Source organism: Saccostrea cucullata, unplaced genomic scaffold, assembly GCF_032062105.1.
Source record: "Saccostrea cucullata isolate Sc308-1 unplaced genomic scaffold, CSIRO_AGI_Scuc_v1 ctg41, whole genome shotgun sequence".
NCBI lineage: Eukaryota > Metazoa > Mollusca > Bivalvia > Ostreida > Ostreidae > Saccostrea > Saccostrea cuccullata.
The window spans coordinates 192,204-209,733 of NW_026930623.1; the positions used below are offsets into that span (position 1 = coordinate 192,204).

General features: G+C 34.6%; 1 pseudogene; it reads left to right on the forward strand.

Annotated features, from left to right (window-relative positions):
* Positions 1-531: 531 nt before the first annotated feature.
* Positions 532-5,500, forward strand: LOC134229332 (short-chain collagen C4-like; annotated as a pseudogene).
* Positions 5,501-17,530: the final 12,030 nt, after the last annotated feature.

A 17,530-nucleotide genomic window follows, 5' to 3' on the forward strand; every position in this document is an offset into this window, starting at 1 on the left:
AGTTTGAATAGATAGTGCACAACTGTTTATGAAGTGGAAATGCATTTTCTCTTTGTTACTGTGATCTACCTCTGGGTATTAAGTAACTAAGTAAGCAAGCTAAGTGTATATTTATGATAACCAATCGTGCCTCTTTCAAAATTTTGAATTTAATGGCCTCTGATTTAAATTAAAGCACGAACCAATTCAGTTGTTGGAAAGTTGTAACATGATACTCAGATGACCTATAAGGGCCGTTGGCCTGAATTCTTTTTTTTTTTATTTTGCAGTACACAATACAAAAGAAGACGGTGATCAAAAATTTTTAATTTACCAGATTTAACAATATTAATCCCTTACTTACATCTAGCTACATGAAAATAGACTTCTAATCATAGCAGTAATTTTGAACTTTAGAGAGTAAATAAAATAAAATTACGTACGCAAAATACAAGATATTAGTGTCCTTATAACACAGTTTTTCTGTTTGTAGATAAACTTTGTCCTAAATCGTAGGTCTATGAATAAAATTAGTACCTGTGATCACTGTTTATCTTTCAAACGTATTCTTTAAAATGGCGTCCGTTCTGAACTTTCCAGTTTTTGTCATATTTTTCACCGGAAGTGTTTACCTTAGTTTATGCTCAAAGCGTCTTTTGATTGACAGTTCTTCCATCTGGACCCAGTTACAGGAAGAGGTCTTGCAACTGAAATCTGCCGTGACATCACTGCAAAACGAAAACAAGGCTTTAAAGAACCAAGTAGGAGGTAAAATATATTTTTCAGAAAATGAAAAATTTCACATTGCCATGACCACTTCGAAATCGAAAAAAGGGCCATTCAAAATAAATAAAATTGAAGTTTTACTTTTATATTTAGATGGTTCATCTGTTGTTGAGTAATTGCTTAATATATTTATTTTTTGATCTAGCATGACAAATCTGATTAGTAATAATTGTCCCATTCTTTCTCTGATTGCATATAAATTACATAAACTCGATCCAAATCTACACCTTTTAAATATACTTGCATAAATATTTGACAATAAAGTTTCTAAAATTATTTGTTCGATGCTTACAAATAAATCTCTTCTAAAAATGAACTAGATGTTTACAAAAAAAGTGATCGATCAAAAAAAAAAAAAAAAAAAAAAAGAAGACAAAATTTCTGACTATGGACCATACCTGAAACGGATCTTCGGATATTCTTGAGGTATGATCAGGCGTTTAGAGGGGTAATCATCCCCTTGTCGACAAGCCGTGAGCCCTGTTTATTGATCAGATGGGGCACCGACCTATAGGAGCGGGATTTGTATTTGAATTTACAATTAAAAGGGGCGAAGATAACGTACGACGATCGAACTTAAAAAATCCTTAAACAAAACTAATTTGTAAAGAGGACAAAAAACCAGTCCATGGAAATTTCAGATTTACAAACGAAGTCGGGCGACATATTGCGATTGTACGCATGTTTTTTTTTTTTTTTAATCCAGGCTGTTTCTCGGAGATGGCTGGGACAATATTCCTGAAACTTTCCTCAAAGGAGGATCACTGGTTGTAGTTGTGCCATGTGGTCATTCAGTTTCAAAATTGCTACCGTTGCCATGGAAACCTGCAAAAAGCGACGAATTTTGTCCGCGCGTGTTCTCTCTGGTCCCTTGAACATACGTCATGAAACTTTTATTTTATTGATTAGTAGTTGCAGTTGTTCGATTCGCATTTGAAATTTTGAAATAATCGATTATTGCCATGGAAACCAGAGGAAAAAGAAAATTCTTTAACTTTGATTTTTAAATCAAAGTACTGATAGGAGTTGATGGTCGTCCAAGCTTAGCTAATGGGTATTGTTACAGTGATACAAAAAAGGAATCTTGTCCGAAATTATCAATAGCTGCCATGGATATAGTGGAACAGTTCGGGGCGACATACGCTATTACTTGCAATAGCAGACTCTCTAGTTTTCTTATTAATGTTGTAAATAAATTAAAATACATATTGACTTGTACATTCTTACAAAAGATTTTCTCCTTACATTTTTACGATCTCCCTACAAAAATACAATTTAACTAGCAAAGTGATTTTATTATATTATCACGGTTAAAATTAATCTTTTCATATTCAGTCGATGTATACTTTTCTTTATCGTCGCCTGAGTTGCGCAGCGTTAGATCGTCTACTCTAGAGTCGCAGAGAAAGGAGTTGATCCTTACGTCACTGGTTCAAATCCCACAGAGGGACAGGGCGATCGGTCCATCAGATGAGATCGTATAAACCGAGGTCCCGCGTGCCGCAGCAGATGCTAGAACGAAAACGACCCATCACTGCTCAATGGCCCTAAGTGCCAAGTGTAGGTCAAAATTTGCAGTTCTTCACCGGGACTGCGGGCGTCTCCACACGAGTGAAAAAAAATAACTGGAGGACCTTAAAAAACAAACGATTATACTTTTCTTTATCGATACGTCTATGGATTGCTTGAAAGGACTTATTTGTTTATGATTGATTGGGGGATGGTCATTTATGTAAAACAAAGACAAAGAAAGGTAACACAACTAAGAATAAAAATAGGAATTACATTAACCACTTTATGCACAATTTTCTCTTTAAGAATATTCTTTTTTTTTAAAGAAAGGTGCTGACATTATGATGTAATGACGAATTAGAGCGGTAAACTCTATGTATAAAACATTTCAGGTGGTTCCACGTATGTAAGATGGGGAAAACCAAGCTGTCCTGTGGTAAATGGAACCATTCTTGTTTACACAGGTATATTTTGTTCTTAATTTTGCAATTCAATTTAAAATAAAGTAATTTTTATCCAGTTTGAAATATTAATGTGTCTTGGATAATTATAAAGGGATTAAAAATTAAACCAGAAGATACACAGTATCTATATTACATGGCTCTCTTACATTATAGGGTGTAATATACGACTATGAGGGATTTTAAAAGAAACATTCTGTTTGTACGCACAAGTGTTCTCATAGGCGTAGTCACAGGGGGGCAGCGGGGGCACTAGCCCCCCCACTTTCAGATGTGGGGGGGCAAGAGTATGTCTGTGCCCCCCACTTTTTAAAAGAAGAACAATATCACAGCTATTTTCCCCAACATTACCTTTACTATAGGAAATATTCATTGAATGGATTTCAAAGTAACTTGCCTTTGAAAAAGTTGACCTCTACCCCCCCCCCCCCCCCCCCCCTCCCCCCCACTAAATATGTATTTCTTGTTTTGGGTACTTTCTCTTTTTTTTTTTTTTTTTTTTTTTTTTTTTTTTGCTTGTCAAAGAAAGTTGAGCCCCCCCCACTTTTAAGTTTGGTTTTTTTTTTTTTTGCTTGTCAAAGAAATTCTGGAGTTGAGCCCCCCCCACTTTTAAGTTTGGTTTTTTTTTTTTTTTGCTTGTCAAAGAAATTCTGGAGTTGAGCCCCCCCACTTTTAAGTTTGGTTTTTTTTTTCAAAGAATTTCTGGAGTTGAGCCCCCCCACTTTTAAGTTTGTGACTACGCCTCTGGTTCTTAAGGTACACTGTAGGATTCTCTAGTTTCTGACTAGATGAAACATTCAAAGTATATTTGCTTATATGTCTTATATATTGAGGTGTAAGGAATTTAAAAGACCATATTTTTCTTTCCTCATCACAATTGTACAACTTTAAATAGAAATGGTAAACTGTGTTTGAAAACTAGCAGGGACTATATTTTTGGCGGAATGGTGGCGTATGAAAATATCTTCTTTTCTGCCTCTCAAAATTATAATAAAACAATGAATTTAGTTATAATTTTTACACAATTGAAGACTTGGAGAAATTTTCAAATGTAAGTTAGATTAATAAGGAGGGACTCGATTAATAAGGAGGGACTCAACTTTCAAAATATATCAAATAAATATGATTTTTCAAACAAACAAGAACTTTATTAGCTTTTAAACGCTTCCTATCAAAGTGCAGATTTGAGCCGAAACTCCAAAAAAAGTATTTTTTTTTTCTCTTAGTAAACGATCAAAAATTTTTGTTTTTGTATCATTTTGTATATTTATAAGACTACTTTATTATATGTGAAAATAAGAAAAAGTTAAATATAGGAAGCATATGAAATTAACTAATATATCTTAAAAAATTAAGAAAAACAGAGAAAATTCGGATTAGCCGATATCCAGTTAAGTTAAATTATTTAAGTAAATTTGGTAATATCATGCTATAGACCAGATATAGTAATATGTTTTTATGCAAAAAGAACAGTCATTTAACTTTTGAAATAGTAGTAGGTATCACATGATTGGAAGCAGTTATTTTTTATTCTTAATGTCAAGGAAAAAGATAATGAACTTGACCTGACCTTCAAATTCAATTTCACTGATACTATCACTTACTGATATTGTCTTCTTGTTTCTGTGAAAATTTCATTGATTTTTTAAATATTGGAAATATGAGAAGAATCCTACCTTAAGTTGAAGTTTCTGTTTACAGTATATATATATACCTTTTCGAGAGCATGATTTTCAACAATCTATTGGTTTTTTCATGGGTATCAATTGCGTGCCGATATTAGCAGACTTATTTTCGTCTTCATATTAAGTAAAATTTATTAAACAACTCTTAAGTGAGAAGAAACGCTTGCGGTGACCTTCAACTCAATATTTTCGTATATCGACAACGAGTTGTCTAATGGCAATAGTTACTTTCATACATGCAAGGATTCGATATATCCCAGTAAACCTAACCCCACCTCTTATGATTAATTTCAAACCTTGGCTCAGGTTCAGCTGTGATATCGTAAGCCTTGCAAAGAAAGATAAGCCAACCCTAGAACGGAAACCGTGACAATATTGTCTTTTTTGAATCTTTTTATTTCAGGTGTTGCCGGTGGGTCTCATCATACGACGCACGGAGGCGGTGTCAATCCAGTTTTCTGCCACACGATCCTTCGTTTTTACCTGATCATCAGCTGACTCAAGATGGTAATGGTGACGCATCGATATATGGTGCGGAGTATCAATTCAACTATAGGAAAGTTGCCATTGATGACGACGTGCCATGTGCAGTCTGCTATGTTCCCGCCACTGTGCTAATGATCCCCGGGAAAAATACCTGTCCCCTAGGTTGGAAAACTCAGTACAGCGGTATCCTTACAGCAGACAGCGACCAGTTTAGTCCGTCCGAATACATTTGTTTGGATGATGATCCTACCTTCATTGAGGGATCCAGAATTAATAATTTTGACGGGAAATTGTTTTATCCTGTCCACGCCCGTTGTGGGTCATTACCTTGTCCTCCATATAGAGCCGATGCTGTATTACTTTGTTGCGTCTGCTCCAAATAAAATCGTCGCCGAAATATGGCTGAAATATTGCCGACTCGGCGTTAAACAATACTTGTAACAGTCAACCAAATATAATTGAAATAACATGAATTGCATGTTGATGTAAAATATGTTTATCAAATTTTATTTACTACCCCTTGTTCATCATTCAAACTAGAAGCAATCAAGTAACCATGGTAAGAGAAATTAAAAGTATCTTAAGATTACGATTAGAGCAAACCTTTCCGGAAAGCTCATGTAAACACCTCTAATCTAACAATAGTTGTTAACTTTTTATTATAAAATAGAGTCGCTTCCGATTTATTAAAAGTCTGGTTAAAGTTGGAAAATTTTTTTTGGGTAAATTTAATGTAACATCTTTACACTCAATGAAGTTAAAGTTTATTTGTATGCGGTACATGTGTGTGTGTGGGGGGGGGGGGTTAACTCAGGTGACCTATTGCTATCTGTTTTTGTCCGTCGTCGTCCGTCGTTCATTAACATTTGAACATTTTCAGCTTCTTCACTGCAACCGCTCAACCAATTTCAACTAATTTTGGAACAAAGCATCTATGGGTGAAGGGGAACAAAATTTGTAAATTTCATGATCCCTGACCCCTGGGGCCTAAGGAGTGGGGCCAAAACCACTAAAATTAGTACAATCTTTAAAAATCTTCTTCTGAACTCCTGGACATCAAGCACTCAAACTAGATTGTAATCAGCATTGGGTCCTCTACCAAAATTGTGAAATTCATGGCCCCAGGGTCAGGGGTTCTGGTGTTAGGGCGGGGCTCTATTGATTATATAGTGGTATACTCTTTAAAAATCTTTCCCTTTGCTCCTGGGTATAATGCCAATGATATAAGTACATATTTATGATGTAGAAAGGTGCCTCTTCCAAAATGGTTAATATCAGGGCCCCTGGATTAGGGGTACTTCAGACGGGGGTTACGAAGTCTGAAAATAAAGTAATACTTTGAAATCTGCTCTTTCATATTAATCAACTATTCATGTTGAAATGAAATTTATGATAAAAATTCCAAAATTTTTAAATATATGGCCCAGGGTCAACGGTTCCTCTGGGATGGTGTGCACAACTGGTGATATAAAGTGGAAATGCATTTTCTCTTTGTTACTCTGATCTACCTGTAGGTATTAAGTAACCAAAGTAAGCATGCTAAGTGTATAGTTATGATAAACAATTGTGCCTCTTTTAAAATTGTGAATTTCAAGGCCCTTTGGTTTAAAATAGTCAAACCAAATTCAGTTGTTGGAAAGTTGTTACATGTTACTCAGATGACCGTGGGCCTCTTGTTAACATTTAAGTTTGTTTTACCGATCATCGGAAAGGTTTAAGAAGTTACAAAAGGTCCGCCCCTCCCCATTTGTGTCCAAAATATACACAAGATTTAGTAAATCATTTTTGGTGTTGCTGTTGGCCCCTACCCAGCCCCCAAACTGTCCCAATCCTTTAAAGATTCCTGGACTTGCCATTGCTTGCAAAATCTGCGTGTCAAACAGGGATGGGGTAATTGAATAAAGTAATTGTAATTGAGTGTAATTAATTACATTTTTCAAAGTAATTGGAAGTAATTTGTAAACCTTCCAGAATGTATTTACATTTGTCATGTATTTTCAATTACTTTTCAATTACATTTCAATACCAAAATGAAAGTTTATATTTAAAAAGGTTGTCTTATACTGATACATAGTTTTATACTGGTTGGTTTATATTCTTATTCCCATGTTTTATAAATCTCAGTTCTCCCTATTCCCACTTGCAAATAACAATGATTGTTTAGATAGTTAACTTGTTTTACAGCAATTAGACTACATGTAACTACATCCCCTTTTAGATTTACCTGTATTCTATTCATTTTAAGAAAGAAAATAATGAATGGAATTGTGATAGATATTACTTATTTCCTTCAAAAATATGGATTTGAGAAAGTAACAAAAAAGATCTTGCCATACACCATACTGGTTAGCACAAATCAGTAATTAATTGTCTTAAAATGTTTAATTTTTGTCACACTCATTGTAAGGTAAAGGTCTTTTTGACCAGGTGTAATAAGCTAAAGAAAAAATCTTATTTTTAAAAAAATCTTTATTTTTTTTTTTATATAAAAATAAAACTTGAAGTAATTGAAATGTATTTAATTACATTTGTCAAAGTAATTGAAAGTAATTAATTACATTTGAAAAAATCAATGCAATTGTAATTGCAAGTAATTGACAAAATCATCAATGTATTTGAAAGTAATTAATTACATTTCAAAGTAATTGACCCCAAGCCTGGTGTCAAAACCAGTTATTTTTGTCTTTACAAATATACCAGTATGTAAGTAGTCTCTTTTTTTCCTGCGGCCTATTTCAATTCACAATCTTTTTTTTTTTTTTTTTGTTTTTTTTTATAATAAGCATTGAAGAAAAAAGAATTGTACGAACGTTCAGATAGATACTCAGGGTTTGAGTGTAGTTATCATGTATTTTATAGATCATCGCATGTACACTTACCAGTTCTGAGGGTGTGCATGAGTCATGAATATATCATAGTTTCTACAATTTTTTATAGATATGATTTTTATACTTAGGAAAAAAAAACTCCTCAAAAAAGTAATACTACTTGAAAATATTACTTTTTAAGGAGTTTTTACGTCACCTGAGTCCCTTAAATGACCTATTACTATCCGTTTTCGTCCATCATCGTGCGTCGTGTGTTAACATTTTCAGCTTCTTCTCTAAAATCACTGAACCAGTTTCAACCAAATTTGGTATACAGCATCTATAAGTGAAGGGGAACGAAAAATTGTGAATTTTATGGTCCCCGCCCCCCTGTGGCCTGAGAGATAGGGCCAAAACAACTAAAATTATTGAAATCTCTAAAAAATAAAAAAAATTAAATCTTCTTTACTCCTGGACATCAAGCAGATAATAGTAGGAAAGAATGTAATATGAGCATTGAGTCCTCTATCAAAATTGTGAAATTCATGGCCCCCGTGTCAGGGGTTCTAGTACTAGGGCAGGGCTATATAGATTATATAGTGAAAATGCATGAATTCTTTTAAAATCTTCTTCTCTGCTTCTGGGTATTAAATAAACTAAGTACTAGTACATAGTTATGATAAGCAAGAGTGCCTCTTCCAAAATTTTGAATTTTATGGCCCCAGGGTCAAGGGTTCTGGTCTTAGGGCTGGTCTCTATTGATTATATAGTGAAAATGCATGAATTCTTTGAAAATCTTCTCTGCTCCTGGGTATTAAATAAACTTAACTAAGTATATAGTTATGATGAGCAAGAGTGCGTCTTCCAAAATTGTGAATTTTATGGCCCCAGTGTCAGGGGTTCTAGTGTCAGGGCACAGCTCTATTGACTATTAAATGAATATTCATTAATTCTTTGAAAACTTTCTTCTCTGCTACTGGGTAATAAATAAACTAACTAAGCCCATAGTTGTGATGAGCAAGAGTGCCTCTTCCAAAATTATGAATTTTATTATATATACACAATGAAAATGCATTTACTCTTCAAAAATTTTCTCCTCTGCTCCTGGGTATTAAATAAACTAAGTACATAGTTATGATGAGCAAGAGGGCAGCTTACAAAATTGTTCATTTTATGGCCCTAGGATCAGTGGTTCTGGTGTTAGGGTGCAGCTCTATTGATTATACATGTACATGTATAGTGAAAATGCATTAATTCTTTGAAAATGTTCTCTGCTCCTGGGTATTTAATAAACTAAGTACATAGTTCTGATGAGTAAGAGTGCCTCTTCCAAAATTGTGAATGTTATTGCCCCAGGGCCAGGGGTTCTAGTATTAGGGCGGGGCTTTGATTATATAGTGAAAATGCATTAATTCTTTGAAAATTTTCATCTCTGCTCCTGGGTATTAAATAAACTAACTTAATATATAGTTATAATTAGCAAGAGTGTCCCAACCATGGCCCCTGTGTCAGGGGTTTTGCCAATTGTTGTAAAGGGGGGGGGGGCTTTTGATATTATAGTGAAAATACATTAATTCTTTGAAAATCATTTCCTTTGCTCCTGGGTATTATGCCAATGATCAAAGTATATATATATTATGATGAAGAAAGGTGCATCTAGCAAAATGGTTAATTCTATGCCCCTTGGGTCAGGGGTATCGGGGGGGGGGGTACATAGTCTGAAAATAAATAATTAATGCTTTGAAATCTGCTCTTTGGTATTAATCAACCATTTATGATGAAATAAAATTTATGATAAAATTTCCAAAATTTTGAAATATGTGGCCCCAGGGTCAGTGGTTCCTTTAGGGTGGGGTGCATAATTGGTTACAAAGTGGAAGTGCATTTTCTTTTTCTTACTCTGATCTACCTCTGGTTATTAAGTAAATAGAGTAAGCACGCTAAGTTTATACATTGTAATTATGATAAGCAATGGTGCCTCTTTCACAATTGTGAATCTCATGGCCTCTGGTTTAAAACATGAACTAAATTAAAAACAAATTCAGTTGTTGTAAAGTTGTTACATGATACTCAGGTGACCTATAAGACCTGTTGGCCTCTTGTTTATCTAAGTATTTACTGGAAAAATTAATGAAAAACAGCAGTAATTTATCAATCAACTTTATTATCTTAAAATTGCAGATTAACAAGCATTCTGAGAGTATTGTTTAAGCAAAACAGCCGCCTTCAGATGAGACCATATAAACCGAGGTCCCGTTTCGCAGTAGATGTTGGCACGAAAAAGGTCTCTCCCTGCTCAATGGCACTGAGTGCCGAGCAAAAATTTAATTGTACTTCTTTACCTGCAAGTGGTGGCGTCTCCATATGAGTGAATAATTTTCGAAAGGGACGTTAAATAACAAACAATCAATCATAACCAAACGGGATCCCCTTTTCTCTTTAGGATGTCAATTTCATATATTCTGTACATGTATATGAATAAGTACCCCCAAATATCTCGACATTTCGGTAATTACTTGTTTATGAATGAAATGTTTTGGAATTGAGTAGATCTGCCTGACAGTGTATGGATGCTCTTTGAAATTGATCAGAACAGCTCAGTTTTTAGGGTTCAAAAACAATTTCAAACTTGATCTATGGTTTGTCACTTCGTTAGAATAATTGAAATGTGTCTCGGGACAATCTTTCACCACAGTTCGAATGCCTCCGGTTTCACCGGTACGGGACAGATTATTTTGGGGACCTCCCGGAATCCCCCCCCCCCCCAACAACCCAAATTCTTAAAAGTTACTTTTTTTTCTTTTTTTTTCTTTTTTTTTTTTAACAATTTTATAAATGGTTTTACCCTTCAACAAAATAGCTGTGTACGGCAAAGATTCCTTAAATTTAAGATTTTAGTAACTTTTCACTAAGCAAATCAAAAAGGGATGCTTATAAATAACTGTTAAGTTATTACAAAAAAGATGATGAAAAACCTTACAACAAAGAAAACAACTAAATAAAACATAAAATGTTTACTTAAGAAATAAGGTATCATTTTTTGAGTTTTATTGGGATGTAAAACGGGTTGGTCACGTGATCAAATACCATAAAGCCCGAAGGGCTTTATGGAAGAATAACAAAAAATGATACCTTATTACTTATATTTACATTTGTGACTTATTTACTTTATATTTGCCTGATTGTTACTTTTAACGTGTGAAATGCGTTTATTTTTCAAACCCAACGGCAAATGTAATCCACTAAACGACCCTTTATGACGTCACAGAGAAAACGAACGTTTATCCAAACGCACATCTATGAACCCCATACCTGTATTTACACAGTTATAAAAACGCTTGCCTCCAGTAGTGTTATATAAAGGAAAACATTTGCAAATGTAAATATAGTTTGATAAAATTCATGATTCAGTGCCAGTGAGATGAATCGTTTTTTTTGATAGAGTGCAAATTAACAAACTAAATGCCAACATTTCTGGAATTCTTAATTTAAAGCAAGGTGTCTTTTGCGGAAATATTGTTTTCTTGTCTCAAAATGATCAACATATATGTGGCGTAAAGAAAGACAACCTGCACCGTTTCTAGATATGTTTTACGCGGATTGTGTCCTGTAGATCGTATACCTATTTGTTAATATATAGGATGTATATTTTAACTGAGACAGTTATTCTAATTTCCACTTTAATCTGTTGTATATTAAGTGAAAATTATACACTGTATCAAAATTTAAAAAGTGATTGTACTGTGCTGAAACCGATAGGCGATTCATTCAGTGTTTTTGTCGTAATGATATTTTAAATTAATTCTGTCTTAATTTTAATCTATTAGAATCTGACAAAATCATTTTCCCTTTATTATTAAATCACGGTTCACTATATTTATAAAATATTTACTTCAAATTGAAATGCAGCAATCTTAATTCGCTCTAATGGATATTTTCCTCACTATCAGAGCGAGCAAGACACCCACTCAATAACTCTAGTCTAAGATCCTTTACATATCATCAACTATTAATAATAACAAGTAGAGGTTTTTAAAAAAGCTTACCGTCTTTAGCAACAACCTTAAACAGTAAACTGATCTACATCTACAGGCCGTATAATTCTTTTGAATTTCTTGAGATTTTGTATTGCTACATTAGCTTTTTACTGGCATTAGCTCAACCACGATGGTCGCTCGGTCATTTCCGTAAACTTTGACGGAGAGCTTTTGGCAAACCTCGGCTGATTCCGTTACCTTCTTCAAACAAGAAAAGGGAAAAGAATAATAACAAATTTTAAAGCCTGCAAGCAATAAACATCAAATTTATTTACAATGAAATTAAAAAGACCTTTTAAGTCATTGCTATAAAAAATTTCATGTTATTAAGAATTTAATTACTGCTGATTTTGTTGTTCGTATTGTCAATTTTTTTTTAAAGATTGAAAAATCTTGCAAAATTGTTAAGTCGTACGAAAATTAGATCATCAGAAAGTTATCTCCCTTGCCTTGAACGGCATTTCAACCAATGAAATAATTGAAAATTTTCTCATCATGCAATTTCTACCAATCACAAAAGAGAGGAAGTGCATAGTCCGAAGACTGTAAAAAACTTCAACTATATAATACCGTCTTCCAAGGAAGACGGTAATCACTGCTTCAAAAAATATGTCTAAGGGACGAAACTGTGCATGTTCTCTTTATTCTTCGTTTCATCAGTTGTAATCACTGTATACAGTTTTTTTTTACTTTGGGTATTTAAATTGATGTTAAAAATACGTGTACACTTGAAATTAAACTTGGAATCATTGTCTCTACAATCCTGTTCCTCTTGCTATAGCATACTAACTTCCGAGGACTACTCGAGTATGTCTATAATAAATAAAAATTCAAAAACTGTGATTGAATTAAGGTTCTAGGAAATAACTATGAAGTTTCAGTAATTATATCTAAAAAAGGTTAAGACTTTGACTTTAACAAGGTATGCAGGGCTTTTTCTAAATGTAAAAAAGTAGAGATAACGAACAGGGATCGATCAAAAAAATAAACAATACAAATATGCTAAAAGGGCTTAAAACTCAGATCCTTGCAAATTCAAGAGGTGGGTCAGGTGCCTAGGAGGGGGAAGCATCCCCTGTTGACAGGTACCATCCTCAGTCAGGTAGACTTTAGTAATGATTTCAGTATAACAATAAAGGTCTATAAAAAATTTGCACATTGCTGCTTTTTCAATAAAAATGGAACTCGTAAAGATTTATTTGCAAAATCTTATGCGTGAAAAAGAGCAAACACTTGCTGTGACCTTCAACTCGACATTTAGATATATCGACGACGTACATGTACTGTCAATTAACATTGGTAATTTCCATTTGTATGTCGATACGATATATCCTAGTGAGCTTGAGATGAAAGATACAACAGAGTGTGACACATCTGTTTCATATTTGAATAATGAACTTGAAAAAGACGTTACTGGTAATCTAACAACCAAGCTCTATGATAAACGTGATGACGTTAACTTTACTATCGTCACCTTCCCTTACTTACTCAGCAATATACCTTCATCACCAGGTCCTGTATACGGAGTTTATATATCTCAGTTGATAAAATACGCAAGAGCATGCTCTACGTATGAACAATTTCTAAAACGAGGTAAATTATTGACAAACAAGTTGATGAAACAAGAATTTCAGCAGTCTCGTTAAAGGAATCATTTCTATGGTCGACACAATGACCTTGTCAGCAAATACAATTTATCATGGAGTCAAATGCTGAGTTGCTGACTGACGTTTTTCATACCAATTGTTAATCCATTATTTACACTGAATTGAACGGATTTATCGGTTAATTCCCGATCATGACGATGAGCACACGGCGGGTGTGACCGGTCGGCAGGGGATGCGCACTCCTCCATCACTGATGTTTTGGAGGTCCGTGTTTGCTCTGTTCCTATTTTGTATTGTTTTTTGGACTTTTAATCTGGAATACTCGTTATCTCCATGTTTCCTGTATTAAGTTACATGTATTTAATATACGACCAAAATGATAGATTATATTTGCAAACAAATGGTCATTCATCATCATCACCATCATCATCATCGCTCTTTACACCCTGTGGTGTGTTAGGCAGCATCAAACTTTCTCCACTCTTGTCTATCCTGGGCCAGCCTCGTCAATGATCCCCAGGTCTGGTACATTGCTTTTATCTCACTCATTATTACGACCATAAAATGTACGAAATGATGCTGACTTTAATTGAGGCTGTTGAAATTCCTGTAACATCAACTTATTCAGTGAGTATTCTGTCTCACATTTAAAATTGATCGAACTTAGAGAACCTTTTCAATAGCAGATTAGTTTGAAGACACATGAAGATCATAAGCAGGTGAAAGGGAAATTACTACGTAAGTAGTACAATTCTCTTTCCACCTTGGACTTTTAGTAAGGCGTGGTATTCTCGACGTTACATACCGGTAATCAGCGTCTAAAATTTACATAGTTAAACTTACATAGAAGTTAAACTCTTGAGTAGTGTGCCGACATGCAATACAGAATCTCAAAATGTCCAATGGAAAAAAAAACAAGATATTTCATAAGACATTTGTCTCCAAACCGATGCCATTTTTTAAAGCCAGATGAAAAAATTTCCAGGACGTAAAACATACATTTACCAGAAGATTTTAGTGGACAGATTTCTAATTACTGAAATTTTGCTGCCGTTACCTGTAAAATCAAAACGCCCTGATCGGTAATTGCTCTTAGAACTCTCAGGTGCCCTGTCTTTTATGCCAAATCTTGTAGTCATTTATATACATGTACATGTATATGTATTTATCACAGACAAACAGGTTAGAACAAAGATTTGAAAGGACACATGCGTGTCAGACTTCATTGATTGTATACATGTTGTTAAACGTATTTCTCGAAAAATTTTCACTCATATGGAGACGCAACCACCTGCTGGTGGAGAACTACTGATTGTGTCGTCACTTAGGGCCATTGAGCAGTGAGGGGTCTTTTTCGTGCCAGCACTTACTGCGACAAGGAACCTCGGTTTATACGGTCTCATCCGAAGGACCGGTCTCCACATCCCACAGTGAGATTAAAACCCGCGACGGAAGGATCGACTCCTTACTTTGCGATTCTAGAGCAGACGCTCTAACCACATCGCCACGCAGGCGACTGCCAGACTTGAAGAGTTTACCTTAATATACAATTCAAAGGTCGAGGAAAATGTGGGGGTTTTTTTGGCAGACAAAGAGACAGACATGACGAGCAATTATCATAACAAGCATTCTAAGATATTGCATAAGCAGTAGTTGTCCCCTCACGGGTTCCCCCTTTTTTTTTGAGGTCACCTGAGTAAACTCAGGTGACCTATTGCCATCCGTTTTCGTCCGCCGTCGTGCGTTAACATTTGAACATTTTCAGCTTCTTCTCTGAAACCACTGAACCAATTTCAACCAAATTTGGCATATAGCATCTATGGGTAAAGGGGAACAAAAAATGGGAATTTCATGGTCCCTGGGGGTGGGGCAAAAACCACTAAAATTAGTGCAGTCTTTAAAAATCTTCTTCTTTACTCCTGGACATCAAGCAGTCAAACTGTTGGTATGATTGTAATCAGCATTAAATCTTCTATCAAAATTGTGAAATTCATGGCCCCAGGGTCAGAGGTTCTAGTGCTAGGGCGGGGCTAAATAGGTTATATAGTGAAAATTCATTATTTCTCTGAAATTCTTCTTTTCTGCTCCTGGGCATTAAATAAACTAACAAAGTGCATAGTTGAGTTGAAAATGACTGCCTCTTCCAAAATTGTGAATTTAAGGAGGCTCATTACACCACTTTTTGATGACGTACTACACAAAAAAATAAACCTCCATTGTTTCGACCGTTTCCCTCTGGGGACGATTTGTACAGGTACCTCTATAATATGACTCTGACCTTTAAAGCGCTTTAAAAATATAGATGAAACAAGCGGTGTTATAAACAGTGAAAACAAAGTAACGGATTCATTATGCATGGACCAAGAAGGATTGCGTTTAAGCAGAAACAAAAGAAATCAACATCCAAATATTCGCCAAACAAGTATTGTGCAATTTCATAGCGATGCATGCGGTGAGCTATATCAATGACATGTTTTTATGGAGGAAATTCGGGTTTAAATCTACAACCTTATTGAAATTAAAAAAGTTATTTACTTGCACTGTTTACTGTGTTGGTATTAATTTATATATTTGCTTTATTGATTTAAATATATACTCTGGCAATTTAAAGCTTTTTTCTGAATTTTAGATGTAATGTACAAACGTTCCTTAGTGTTTTGAGTCTTGGCTTATTAGGAAAGATAACTCTTGAAAGCGGACTTTTTATACCAAATATTTTTTAATTTGGCATTTTCATTTCGTGTAAACATTTTTCATTCAATTTGTAACATGTAATTCATTGAAATACATTCCTTGTCTCTTCAGAACTCATTTTCTTAATGTTTTATGCACAGATTAAAAAGATAATGATATTAATTGTTTTTTTAGGAGAAATTTATTTTTTCTAATAAAATTAATATTAGGTATTATGAGATATTTTTACTGTTTCTACCTGTCTTAAGAAGATGCCCATCATTTGACACTGAAAGTTCTGAAATTCTGGTAACAATAAACTTGAAATAAAACATTTCACTAAAATTAGACAAAAGCTAAAAAATTCTCTAAAAAAATATTTATGATATCAATACCTTGTTCTGGATATTTGACATCTACATAATAAGTGGTGCTGTAATGAAATCTAAAATAAACTGTGGATGTAATGAGCCACCTTAATGACCCCATGCCAGGGTCAGGGGTTCTAGTGCTAGGGCGGGGCTATATAGATTATTATAGTGAAAATGCAATAATTCTTTGATATTCTTCTTTTCTGTTTGCGGGCATTAAATAATCTAACCAAGTGCAAAGTTATGTTGAATAAGGCTGCCTCTTCTAAAATTGTAAAACTATTGGGCCCAGGGTCAGGGGTTCTAGTGGCAAGGCGGGGCTATATAGATTATATAGTGAAAATGCATTATGTCTTTGATATTCTTCTTTTCTGCTCGTGGGCTTTAAATAAACTAACTAAGTGCATAGTTATGTTGAATAAGGATGCCTCTTCTAAAATTGTGAATCTAATGGTCCTATGGTCAGGGGTTTTAGTGGCGGGGGGGGGGGGGAGGCTATATAGATTATATAGTGAAAATGAATTATTTCTTTGAAAATCTTCTTCTTTGCTCCTGAGTATTAAATAAACTAACCAAGTACATAGTTATGTGTTAAATAAGGCTGCCTCTTCCAAAATTGTGAATTTCATGACCCCCTGGGTTGGGTGTTCTGGTGTTAGGAACTTAGGGTGGGGCTCTATTGATTATATAGTGAAAATGCATGATTTCTTTGAAAATCTTCTTCTCTGCTACTGGGTAATAAATAAACTAATTAAGTACAAAGTTATGATGAGCAAGAGAGTTTCTACCAAAATTGTGAATTTTATGGACCCAGGGTCAGGGATTATGGTGTTAGGGCGGGGCTGTATTGATTACATAGTGGAAATGCATTATTTCTTTGAAAATACATAGTACATAGTTATGATGAGCAAGAGTGTCTCTACAAAAATTGTGAATTTTTTGGCCCCTGGGTCAGGGATTCTGGTGTAAGGGCGGGGCTCTATTGACTATATGGTGAAGATGCATTAAATCTTTGAAAATCTTCTTCTCTTGTCCTAGGAATTAAGTAAACTAACTAAGTACATAGTTCTGATGGGCAAGAGTGCCTCTACCAAAATTGTGAATTTTATGGCCCCAGGATCAGGGA